The sequence below is a fragment of the Tetrao urogallus genome, assembly GCF_951394365.1.
Source record: "Tetrao urogallus genome assembly, chromosome: 3".
Taxonomy (NCBI): Eukaryota; Metazoa; Chordata; class Aves; order Galliformes; family Phasianidae; genus Tetrao; species Tetrao urogallus.
The window spans coordinates 79918093-79931029 of NC_136815.1; positions in this window are offsets into that span (position 1 = coordinate 79918093).

A 12937-nucleotide genomic window follows, 5' to 3' on the forward strand; every position below is an offset into this window, starting at 1 on the left:
GATCTCTGTGATTTTTGCTGTAATTGTGTAGCTGGTCCTATTGCAACCAGTTTGCATTTAACAATGCTTTTTATGTAGTCTTTGTGGTTGAGATGTCCAGCAGTGTACTGAGCTCTGTGAGAAACTGATTTATCCTCCATAGCCACGCAGTCCTTGGGCAATGTATGAAAGCCATAAACTAGACAGTGAAGCACAGTCAAGTCTTCTGTGCTGACTTCTGTCTAGATTGCACTCCCCCTGCCCCAACCTTGCTATGAATGAACCTCTGAAAAAATAATTCCCCAGCAGTTCTTCTCAGATTAATGTGGTACCCACACTGGCTGAAAATAAAAGGAGCCACTGTTCCAGACTTGTGGAGATCAGTTAGTCTCCTGTTTCATATAAAAGCACAAAACATCTGTGGTACCAGAAGAGATCCTTCTGAATGACATGATGGGGTTTGGGGCTGAGGGAAATCCTGTTGTTGGGACTGCCATTTTTTTCCCCCTTCTTTCAGGGTAAGAATATGTCTTTCAGAAAAATTCAGGTGGAATGAAAACTATTGAAAAATTATATGATTTTAGCATATAGTCTGTGTTAATCACTGTTACAGAGGCCCATAAGACTAAGTCAGCGATATGGGATACGGTAAGAAACAGCATAGCTCTTCTGATTACATATGTCTGGTGTCATGAATTCAGGGGTGATGAAGTAATTTCCATCTCTGAAAGAGAGAAATAAATACCAGGCCCAGATGGAAGAAACATCTTGCAGAACTTGACCATGAGGGGAGTAATTGCAGAAAAAAAGATGAGAAAGAATGTCTGCAAATAGAGGTACTTTTTAAATGAGGATAAGTCTTTTTGAGAAACCTTCATATCAAAGACCTTCATATCTCACCATGCAGAAATAAGCTCAAAGGAGCAGCCACTGAAATAGAGTATGGAGTCTGTCTACAAGATGGAAATAACAAAGTTTCCCTCTGAATTCATCTGTGCATTAAAATAATTATGATGTAAAAAGTTAGAGGGAATGATAGCAGTATTATTCTCTTTTCTATAGAGGGGAGTGAATGGCTGCAAAAGGGAAGAGAGAACAGGAAGAGAACGAATGGGTGTGATGGTACGTATAATTATATCGATTGACATTTTCATTCTTTTCCTTGTTATTTGTTCATTTCCAAATCATGTTGTATTTTCATGATGCATAGTCTTGCATCCTCTGGTTTCTTCTTACCACTCGTCTCTTTATCCAGTCAAATCTTTGCATTGACTTCTCTGTGCAATATAGCTGAAATCTCAGCCCTCCTTGCAGTAGTAAATCAGATTTGGAATAACAATTCACCAGGAAACAAGCAAAGCTTACTGAATTGGGCCAGCCCTGGATCCAGAGATTACTTTGTACAGAAGGGCTGGAAGGAAACTTTGTAATGTTCTAGTCTGACCTGCAGCATAATGTACAATGTCACCTAAAGATCTCCTGCAGGAGGTCCACTGGTTTGTGGCTGAAGAAGAGCATTCTAACCTTCTAAACCACTGTTAAACTAAACAGTCATGTACGAAATCTGATCTCCCATGTTAGTCTCTGACTCATCAAGCCATAGGAATTGTAAGTCCCTAATCCTTAAAGTGGTAAAAAGTGTCTTTGCACTGGCATGGCTGTGTTGCAGTCACTGGAACATCACTGCATCTTACTCAATCCATTCAGTTCTTCTGAAGGGCAAGTTCTTCTGAAGACCCCTAAAAGGGCCTTATACCTGTAAATTTCATTAGAAGGAGTGCATAAACAGAGTTTAGGATCCCATGTACTTTTTTTCCCCAGGGCTCAGCATTCTGTGTCTCTTAATGATGTAATCACTGCCTAAATTTTATCGCTATTTTTAATCAGTGAAATCGGGCATTACTAATAAGTAACAATTTTTAAGAAAAAAAAAAATAAAAGTAAAGTAGAAATTGGATGTATAAAAAGGAGCAAACTTAGGTTGTTATAATAAAATGGACACCAATTGGACATCCAGTTTTGATGGGGCTTTCTTGTTTTGTTTGTTTTTGTTTAGTATTTTAAGTGGAAACTTCTAAATTTTCCAGCTGGCTCTGTTCAACATCTATGTGTTGCAGTAATTAAGTATTGTGACAGCTGAATTTCTATGAAAATCCCATCTGTTCCTGCATGAAAGAAAATACCAGGTATTTCATTAGGCTGGAAGAGTGAAGTTTTCCTCATATTTATGTGAAAGTCTATGTGTGAAGCAACATAAAAAGAAGAGAATGCATAAAGGAAATTTCTTGCCCCTTTTAGGTTGAACATTCTCTGTTCATCCCAGGAGGAGGCAGAACATAGATCAACTTGCCAGATTCTTATATCACCTTAGAAATTTTCTTGTTCCCATTCTGCTGTTTCTGAATTTGAAATCTTTTAGATACGCTATTCCCACATGCACAGAAACATCTTATTTTAATGTGATTATTATGAACAGTGATATTTTTTTCCTGCCTCTTGCCTTATTGGATTCATTGCTCTTCAGCAAGCTGATCTCATTGCCCAGTAGATCATGTTTGATGAGTGATTCCATAGTGGGATGCTCAATTTGTTACGGAGATGGGAGACTTGCCAGGAAGAGGCACATACTGCCAGAAGGTGGTTATCCACTGTGAGTCAAGATCAAACTAAAAATTCAATTATTTATTGGGGAAAAAAAAGAAAAGAAAAGAAAAAAAGAAAAAAACCCCTAGTGTTTAAATCTGGGTAGATACAATTAACATTAGAGTACCCTTCAGGTGCTTGAAGAGTTTAAAAGAACTCCAGACATCTTGCTTTACAGGAAGCTAAAACAAGAGGCATCACACCAAAAGTGAGGTTAACAAGATGATAACCTGTGAAAGACTGTGAATAGTCCCATCCATCAAAGCCTATATCAGTTGCTCTGACCAACCCGATGTAGCTGTAGATGTCCCTATTCACTGAAGAGTAGTTGGACTTGATGGCCTTTAAAGATCCCTTCCAACTCAATGATTCAATGATAAGATCACTTGCACTACTTCATGAGTGCTTTGGTTTGTTTTCCCTTGGTTTACCTGTTTATCTTAGTTTTATGCTGGATGGAAAATGTAAAAGAAGGAACTCTTTCCCATTCAGGGCCAAGGAGTTGATATTCTTGATTTCTTCTTGTTGCTGATTTTAGTTTCAAAATCCTGCTAGCAAAGTTATGACGTTTGGCTCGTGCTGACTCTAAGCATCACTTCAAATATATTCTGCACAGTGAAAGCTAACTACCAAAGAATAAAGCCATAGTGGAACTGACCAACTTGCATTTGTTTTGAAGTTTTTTGTCCTGAGGACTAGAGTGGGCATTGCTAACCAGAGTTATTTTGCTTTATATTTATAACCATATAATATATTGAGATCTACCTTGGTATGTTACTCAACGTGTCTTAACCTGATTACAGGTTAATTGTGGCTGGAGGTTATGGAATCAGTTGCCCAACAAAACTTCAAATGTGCAGTTGTTGCTGACATTGAAAAGCAGATTGAATGCATTAAAATGCTTGCTACATCTATTAGCTGAGTTCTGCCCTTAATTAATGAGGTATTATTGTAAAGTTATTTGCCAAAAATTGAGGCAATTCCTACTTCCCAAAGCTCTTCTACTAAAAAGTACCCACAAAGAGAAACAGATACAGAGGGAGGTCTGGTGAACTACACTACAGTAAGAAGTATATGATGGCAGCTATTTCTATTATCAGGGTGCATGTTTGCTTAAAGCATAGGCACATAAATTGAGGACATCTTCATATCATTATGTATGCACCAGCAGCTAGCAATATCAACATGGCTGTGCTAGAGTATTTGACACCTTTCATCCTCTCCTTCCTACATTAGTGAACTGCAACTGACGTAATCAGATGAATTTACTCTGAAGCCTTCAGTAACAGCTGTAGACCTACTGGTGTCTTTGAAGTGATCCTGAGAGTATACAAGTGGCCACCAAAATATTTCACTCCCATGAACTGCTTGATCATCCTTTCTAACTCATCTGCAGCGACTCCCTTTTACTCTTTCCTTGAGATACTGGTAAATATCTATGCTCACATTAAAGTTTAACATAAAACCCAGGAACAAATACACTTTTGCAAAATACTATTTCATTGCGCCGAATGATAACGAAGACTGACTTGATTTCTTTAAAAGATTTTGCATAGCAAGCTTCAGTCCATCAAGCCTCTGAATTTATCACATGAGATAGTCCAGGGTTGTCACAGGCCAATGGAAAATATTCAAAAACAAGCAGCAGTAATTAGTTTTAGTGAATTCCTGACCAGGAGTGCTTGTTGAGTACACCACCATATAGTTGGTTGTGATGAAGTGAGGCACGTAGTCCATGTAACTGTTCGACCATGCAATCTAACTCTTTCTGCCTGCTCTCTGAACATGCAGAAAATAATTTAATATTACAAGGATGTCTAGTTCTCTGTCTTCGGAACAACATCCTACTAATGAATACAGCTTCTGGTACATTTAGGTAAATTTTGATGCTCCAGGATTAGCAAATAAACAGATTTACTCACTTTCACAGGAAATAAATTTTTGTTGTAGAAGAGATGGAAGGGAAGGAAAGATTGAAAGGAAAAAGTCTATATAGGAATTCAGATGAGTGGACAATATGTATCTGACAAAGGGCTGAGAAGGCACAAGTGACTGTAGAGGGATAAAAAGACATGAAAGAGAAAGGACTGGGGAAAGAAAAGGAGAAATGGAAAAATGATGAGAGTCCAAGAAGTTATGAAGAAATTTGAAGAACCCAAAAGTTCTTCAAAAGTTTTGATATTTGAAAAAAAAACCTTTATAGTGCTGGCCATTAGATTTTTTAATAGCTTTTTTTTTTTTTTTTTTTTTTTTCTTTTTTTCCCCCCTGAGAAAAGTGTTCTATTATACAAGCAGTCATTTTAACTGACCTTTTCATTGTACTTTGGATGGAAGTATTAGTTAAACCCTTTTGATATGCAAGGCAAACCAGGCACAGAAAGTCAGCAATAAATTCTAACTCTCCCATGGAGACAGGATTAGATCAACATATCCACAGATTCTTCCCTGTTTCTGTGAATAGTTTCACTCTAAAAATTATATCTCTTTTTCATATCAACAGTAGCCAAGAAACAGTAACCCTGGTAACTTCATCTAGCTCAATATTTTGCTTTTTTTTCTAGCTTGAAAAAACCCTCAACAACACGTTGGAACATGGAAGAGGTTACTGTACAACAGAGCCTAAGGCTAGCCTTTGTGGGCAAGCTCTAGCTTAATCACAGTGAGACAGATTAGAAGAGAAAAAAATCTAATTGGATGTGTTTTATTTAGTAATTTCATTTTGTTTTCAGAAGAGGGTTTCAGGCAAAGAAATAATGACAGCAATTTATTTGATTCACCCAATGAAATCTTTCAGATGGTATTAATAGACTGAAGTGATGTTTACACGTGTAGTTGGATGTATAGTTTCTAATGGAGACAAGCTCATTAGGTCAAGATTGCGTGTCACTAGTTATTCTCCATCTAGATGTAGGCTACTGAGCTGGTTATTGCAAAAGCACAGGACTTTCATAATTGATAACGTGGGCTGGAATTTCTTCAACAAACTGCCTTTCCTTGGGGAAGAGGAGAAAAAAACAACCTCTGATTTGTCAAAAAACAAAACAAAACAAAACAAAAAAAAACCCGCAAAACAACAGAATAACTTCTGAGAAAGATTCAGTTTTGATATATTTCCTTATTAAAGAATGATTTGGAACAGTTCTGAGGTCACCAAAATGCCCCTTTAGAATATTTTCAGGAAATCATTTCATTGTGAGTTTAAACTGACCTTCTCCCTCCTGTAATTCAAAACTGAAGTGAGAAAATATGAATACGTTGGTTGAATTGAATTTGCAGGGAGGTGTTTGATTTTTGCTTTCTTTGTTGTTGTTTTGGTTTTTTTAAGCTCCTTTCATTTTTCTTGTCAATTCAGAAAAACATTTTGAGGTTTTTTTCTGTTTCTTTTTTTTTTTTTTTTTTTTCCCCCTTCTACAAAACATGATCAATTTTCTTAACTTTCATGAATTTTTAGGAAAGAAAGAAGTATTTTCCTGGACTCTAGTAGTCTAGGCAGGAAACTTGTTTTCTATAAGTAGCAGTGCCATGTATGTAAAATATGCATGTCTTTCACAATGTAGTCCATTCTGGCGTGTGGCCCATCGATAGATAACTATCAAACATGAGCTTGGGAATAAACAGATGAGGAAATTTTCTGCAATCTTGCATTGTGTCTTACTTAAGTATTTTTTTCAGGTTATACTTATTTATTTCTGTATTAACTGAAGATTTATTTGCTCCATCAGCAGATGAAAAGAAATAGCCCTGTTCCCTCTAGTATTGCACTGTATTATGCAGTGTATCTTTTCTAGGATTTAGCAAGCAATTAGAACTCTCTGTGTTTAGATGAACCCTGTAAAATCTCTAGATTTGCATAGCCAACTGCACATGCCAGCAGTGCTTGCGTAACACCTCATGGCTGTAAACCCAGGGAACTTGCATGGCAGCAGATGTTAAATGCTTCAGCAACCTCGCTTTTGTGCAACAACTCCTTACATAGAAAATCCTGAAGATTGAAATTCAACGCCAGAGACAGTTCAAAAATGAACCTCGGTGCTTTGAGCAACCAGTTCGTGGGCATTTGGGCTGAACATCTGCAGAGACTTTTCAGAACAGGATGACTTGGTGGGTCGTTCCAGTTCTTTGAAACTGCTACAATGTATGGCTGAAGATTTGGGATATTTCCATCCCAGCAGGTTTTTCTGTATGTCATTTCAGATGAAGCAGCTGCAAGTTACTGTAAAGACGATAAGTTTTGATTGACCACAAAGTCATGTTCATATACTAGCAGTGGTGCATGGTGCATTACTGTTGGCAGCCCACCACCATTCTGTATGTATAGGGATACAGAAGTGCTTCTCAGCTGTTTGACCTAGTTTTATGTCCAAGGACACACACAGACGTGTGTGCTTTCACTCCTGCAGTGCTCTTCACTCGTTTCTTCAGAGCAGAAATCCAGGTTGATAGGCCACAAGTAAGAAGTGGGTGACGGAAAACCACAGCTAAGGGGTGCTGCATGGTGATCTCCTGTCTCACAGCATAGGTGCAGGGTCAAGTAAATTTGTCTTTTTTTATTCCCTTCCAGCTGGCTGCTTTTACAGCTGAAATATCTGTTGTTAGCTGCCAAAAGGAAATTCTTCTGTTTTGTGCTACTAAATACTGCTCTCCTACTTTTATTCTAGTCTTCAAGGCTGCCTAGTTTTCTCCTTATAAATTACATACATCTATTTCACTTTATATATTCTCAAATTTCCTTTAGGTTGATGATCCCTCTCCATTTTGAAACTGAAAGGAATTAAAAAGAGGTTGTAACAAACTAGGAGTCAGCCTCTTCTCCCAGGTGACAGAGATAGAATGAGAGGTAGCGGCCTTAAGTTGTCCCATGGGGCATTCAGGTTGGATATTAGGAAACAATTATTCTCAGAAAGAGTGGTGAGGCCATGGCACAGGCTGCCCAGGGCGGTGGTGGAGTCACTGTTACTGGAGGTGTTCAAGAAATGTGTAGATGTGGCACTGGGGGACATGGTTAGTGGGCATGGTGGGGATGAGTTGACAGTTGGACTGGATGATCTTAATGCTCTTTCCCAACCTTAGTGATTCTATGATTCCATGTTTCTATGAATTTAGCATTGTATGCCGCTACTTCCCTTTTTTACCAGCTCCTTTCCTGCCTTATATCTTCTGCTAATCCCTATATCTCTAGTTTAAAAAAATTAAACTTCCTATATGTTACTGCATCAGTTGCCTGAGAGGACTTGACACAAACCTGCCACATTTCAGGAAGAAAATAATCAATTTTTAGAGGAAGATTAGCAGTCTATCTTTTGCTTCCCCTTTTTAATCAACTCAAGCTACATTTTATGCTATTTTCTGTCTGCTTCCACGTGTTTGCATACAACATTGGTCAGACTTACAGGTCTGTAATGGCCACTGAATTCCTCCTTTCACTTTTCTTAACTGTAGCCTAATCTCTGCACTTCTCTGCTCATATAGTATTGTACCTACTGTATGATAGAGGAATGTAAGAGTGAAAATCCAGGATAGCAAACATCCTGCAGCAGTTTTTTGTTTGCTTGTTTGTTTTGGGTTTTTTTGTGAAAAATTTCAAAGTAATCAGAAGGAACTTGTTGCACAACCCCTTCACAGGATCACATCATATATAAATAGTCCATTAAGCTAGTAATTGCATCACTGTGCTATTTTTATACAATAAGAATTCTCTGCACAAAGGCAGCGAGGATTTGTCTGCCCAAGTTTATTTTAATAACATGTGAAACAGAGGGACTTAGATGTTGGGGTATGTTATTAGCTGTGGTCTTGGTATCTGTAAATTGTACATTGTGTCAGCAAACTGGAAATAGTGTGCCTTTAACAGCTTACTAAGCAAATATTATTAGAGCAGCAAATAGAAGTTAAAAAAAGAAGAGTTAAGGAGAAATTATTGTGATTCTTTTTTCAGGACTCAGAGGTTTATATGGGACTTACTTGGTGCAGAACTGTGAGATCATTAATGAGTGACAGCTGTGGGAAGCACACTGACCCAGGCAGTGGGTGCTGTTAGGTGCTGGGATGGCAGCCTGAACTCCTTGGTCACAGCTGTGGTTCTGGTCACGTGAATATGCACAATGTAAACTATAAGTAAAATGCATGTGGATTGCTATATATTGTCAGTTCAGTGTTCTTGATGATGCTGCATATAAGTCATCATTTATTTGGATGTTTAACATGACGAAATGGGCTCTAATTATAATGTGCTGAAAGAGTCAATGAAAATTTATTTGCTTTCTGCTTTCAATTTAGCTGGAGGCATTGGAAAAAAAATCCAGGAGGTGGAAAGAATTTGTTCAGTTACAGTAATGGTCTCATATATATTCTCTTAAAAATGTCCTTGTCCTTTCTTGGTCGTTCAGGCCCTTTCCCAGCACAGCACAGCAATGCCTGTTTGACCTTGACTATATGATAAGTCCTAGCAAGATCAGAGAAAAACTTGAAAATAAGTGTATGTTTGTACGTACTCTGGCTGAGTTTGGAGCTTGGCAGGTCCTGGTATTAGATTTTGTATTCAGTTGCTTCAATCGTGAGTCAGGCAGACCCAGATCACGTTAGTACCTTTTAACTTTTCCTTTCCCAGTTTGTCCTTATTTTTTCCCAGGCAGCAATTTCTAGATAAAATCCTCAAGTGACGCTCTTGTGCCCAGACTGTTTGCTGTCTGTTCCATGAAGTCATTTGCCAGCAGGCCCACCATAAAACTGTGCTGGGCTGTTTTTGTTTGGTTGTTCTTATAAATTTTCCTCAAAGTCACATCTTTTTGTGAATGCACGTGTAGTTGCCTTCTCTCACTTCAAGCTCTCTTTTATTGTTGATGGTTGTAATTTTCCTTTCAGCTTCTTGTAGCTTCGCTGTGTTTGTGTTCTTCCTCTCTGCATCTTACCTCTTTCAATGCTCCTTCCAGACCAGTTCCAGCGATATGCATAATATCCAAATTATTTCCACTGCCAATTCATGAGTTGCATCCTCGCTCTGTTAGAATCCAGTTGTGTGTGAGAGTAGGCTGCAGAAAGAAGCCACGCTTCTTTTACAGGGCTCTTTCTAGGGTGGAATTAAATCGCTCGATTCTGAGCCTTCTGAGCTCAGCCAAAATTGCTCTCCCTGGAGCAGCATTGACGCAGGTGGTGTGGTGAGGGAGGACAGGGGAGAAGGTGGGTTGCTGAGCCAGAGGGCAGGAAGAGAGAATGGGCTGGAGGAACAGTTCCAGAAAAAAATGTGGGTACTTTCCACCAGAAAGCTGGCATCTCACCAAGCAGTCCTCAGGTCTGCTGGGAGAGGATATTGCTGTTTCCATTCCTGCTGCAGGGTGCTTTGGCTCCCAGGTATTGCCAGATCATTTCCAGAGTTACGTCAAAGAAATATTCATATAAACTGATCTGAGAGGCAAAAAAATCCTTCACTTTGTGTGTGTGACCTGTGGTGAAGTTTAAATCAGCTTCGCAAAGTGAATTTTTCATCCTACTGTTTTAAATAAATAAATAAATCTTCATTAAAAAAAAAAAAAAAAAAAAAAAAAAAGGGGGGGGGCATTAGAAAACACCCTCCAGGCAGGCTTTTTTCAATATTCCTTCTATTTATAACTTTTTGTGAGAAATGACCACTATTTTGCCAAGCATTCATTAGTGCTTTTAATTATGCATACTGGCATTTTATGCAATTTGTTTGGTTAACTATTAGCAGGCATTTCTGCTGTTTCAAAGAAATGGATTCTAACTGAAGGTGTCTGATCCCATTGTCTACAAGTGTGCATTGTGGCATCCAATTTTACTTTTTGTTTCTTTATGAAATTCGGATAGAAATTGCACGCAAATAAAACAAAACTGACAGCATTGTTTGGGCAAAGTTGGATCCACAGAGAGTGTGTGAAACTTCAGTTGTCAGACTAAACATGTGCCAAATTTTCTAAATCTGTTGGCTTCTTTGGGATTTTTTTCCATAGAGAGTTGTATCATATACACCCATCCACATAATACAAAAAAGAATTAAAATATATAACCAATGATAAGAGAATAAGCTCATAAAATACACATTTGCCTTTCTTGTTTCCTCTCTAAACACCTGAATGATATTTTCTGCTCCTCGTGTTTCCTGCAGTTGTTGTGACTCTTCTCCCAGCATTATGTACTGCAGTGAGCACTTGGTGCTTGTGTAGATGGAACAAATGATCACAGGATGGGGTCTGCCCCACAAAGATGCCAACCAGGGTCAGATCTTTATACTTCTTTGCAAGCCAACACAACTGTTCCTACTGGGACCATTTTGCCTGTAAGTTGGTAGCATGCCATGCATTTACAGCCACATGATGCCTCTTTCTCAACTCACCATCCTTAGGTGTATATTCTATTGAATGCTCAGGTTATTCATATCCATTTGCAGTACCTATTAACTGTAGCCTCTGGAAATGATCTGCTGTTTGCGAACTGGGTTTAGAACTTCAGCCGCTTTCATGTTCTGTGTACACAGTATATTATTATAAGCTTTCCTGAAATGTCTTCTCTCTGAAAATTTCTATCTGTGGTTAGTCTTCCTCAGAACTGGAGCACTGGCATTTCAAGTTCAACCTACAGTTTATTATAACTCCACAATCCTTTTTTGAAGAACTGTTAACCAATTGTTCTGCATCCTATGACAGTAGACTTGTATATTTGTGCCAAAACCATAGTACTTTTTTCTTGTCTCTACTAAATTGAATACTGTTTTTGCATACCACTTCTCCAATTTTCCTACAGGCGTGTGTGTTAATAAGAATAAAGCTGTCTCTCTAAATCAGCCTTAACCAAGTCATTTAATGAAGGTCAAGGTTGTTTGAAATGAAGTCACAGGAGTCCAAAAGAGTGAATAGATGCAGATGCTCAAGAGCATAACTGTAGCACAGCAGATAAATTCATCACAGCTCAAGTTATGAAAATGTTAACTCTAGGAATATTGTCTGCACAGTTCTGGAAGTAAATATAAAGAAGTGTGTCACTATACCAATACACATAATTTAAATTCCTCTTGTGCTAATAATTAAAATAATCAGAATTTGGTCATTTTGCAAAATAAGTGTTTTTTTTTAAATGACCAGCATGCATAATTATATTTTTTACATAGTTGCATACTTGCATACAATTTTTCAAGTTTGCCTTTATTTGGGTTTGTTCCACAATTTCCGTTCTTCATTGTATATACACATATAAACATGAATTCCCACTCAGTCTCATATTCACATCATTTCTCATTGTGAAGAAACAAAATGCATATATTTAAAACTGCTAAAGGGATCATTGGAGTGACAATTACAGGTCAACCTTATTCAGCTTTTGTATGTACCTGCGTATAATTTTGGTATTTATCTTCTGCTTACCGGTTAAAATGAGTATGGATAGTTTTCAATGTAGGAATTACTCAGGTACAGGTGGAGAGAAATTTTGCACATTTTTACAAATATCTTCACCTACAGTGGGCCAGCTCTAATGAAAATATAAGACAAACACAGTGCAGACACTGATGAGGAACATTAGACCAACTTGGCATGCTAATGAAATCCTTTGGCTCTTTCCTCTCCCCTCTTAATTTTTCAAGTACACCTCATTGTAAACTACTCTGATTGCTTGACTATTGGAACACTGTTAATGTCTTTTCTTTCTTCAGAGCCAAAGATTTTAAGGCTAGATATGAATCATGTTTTCCCATATGCATAGAACAAGCCATGGAGCCGCACAGTGCAATTTCTGCATCAAGCCCAGAGCAACTATTTGAACCCCAGCACCTTTTCAGAAAGCCAGCTGCAACTTCAAGCTGCAAGTGACAGCAAGTCTATAGCATCCATGTGTAAACTGACCCTGGCATTGGATTCTGATCTGAATTTCTTTACTCAACTCCAGAATGTAAGCTGTCCTTATGCTTCCTTTTTTTTTTTTTTTTTTTTTTTTTTTTTTTTTTTTTTTTTTTTCCAACAGACTGTTAAACTAAGAAAATGTTGGCTAATGGAAAATTTCTAATGCTTTTCTCCATCAGTTTAAGCATTACCACCCCACCTCTAGTCCCTCCTCCCCCAATAATTCAGTTATTATGTCTATAGCTAATCCATTAATTCATTTCATTTATTAGAAAAGATAAAAACACAAAAAGATTAAAATGAATTTATGTTCTCTGCTACACCCAGCCCAACACCTACTCAGTCCAAGTTCTTGTACCAAATCTTACTTCTCTGTTCATAGAATCATATCATAGAATCAAAGAATCATAGAACTGTTAAGGTTGGAAAAGACCTTTGAGATCATCAAGTCCAACCATCAATCCATTGCC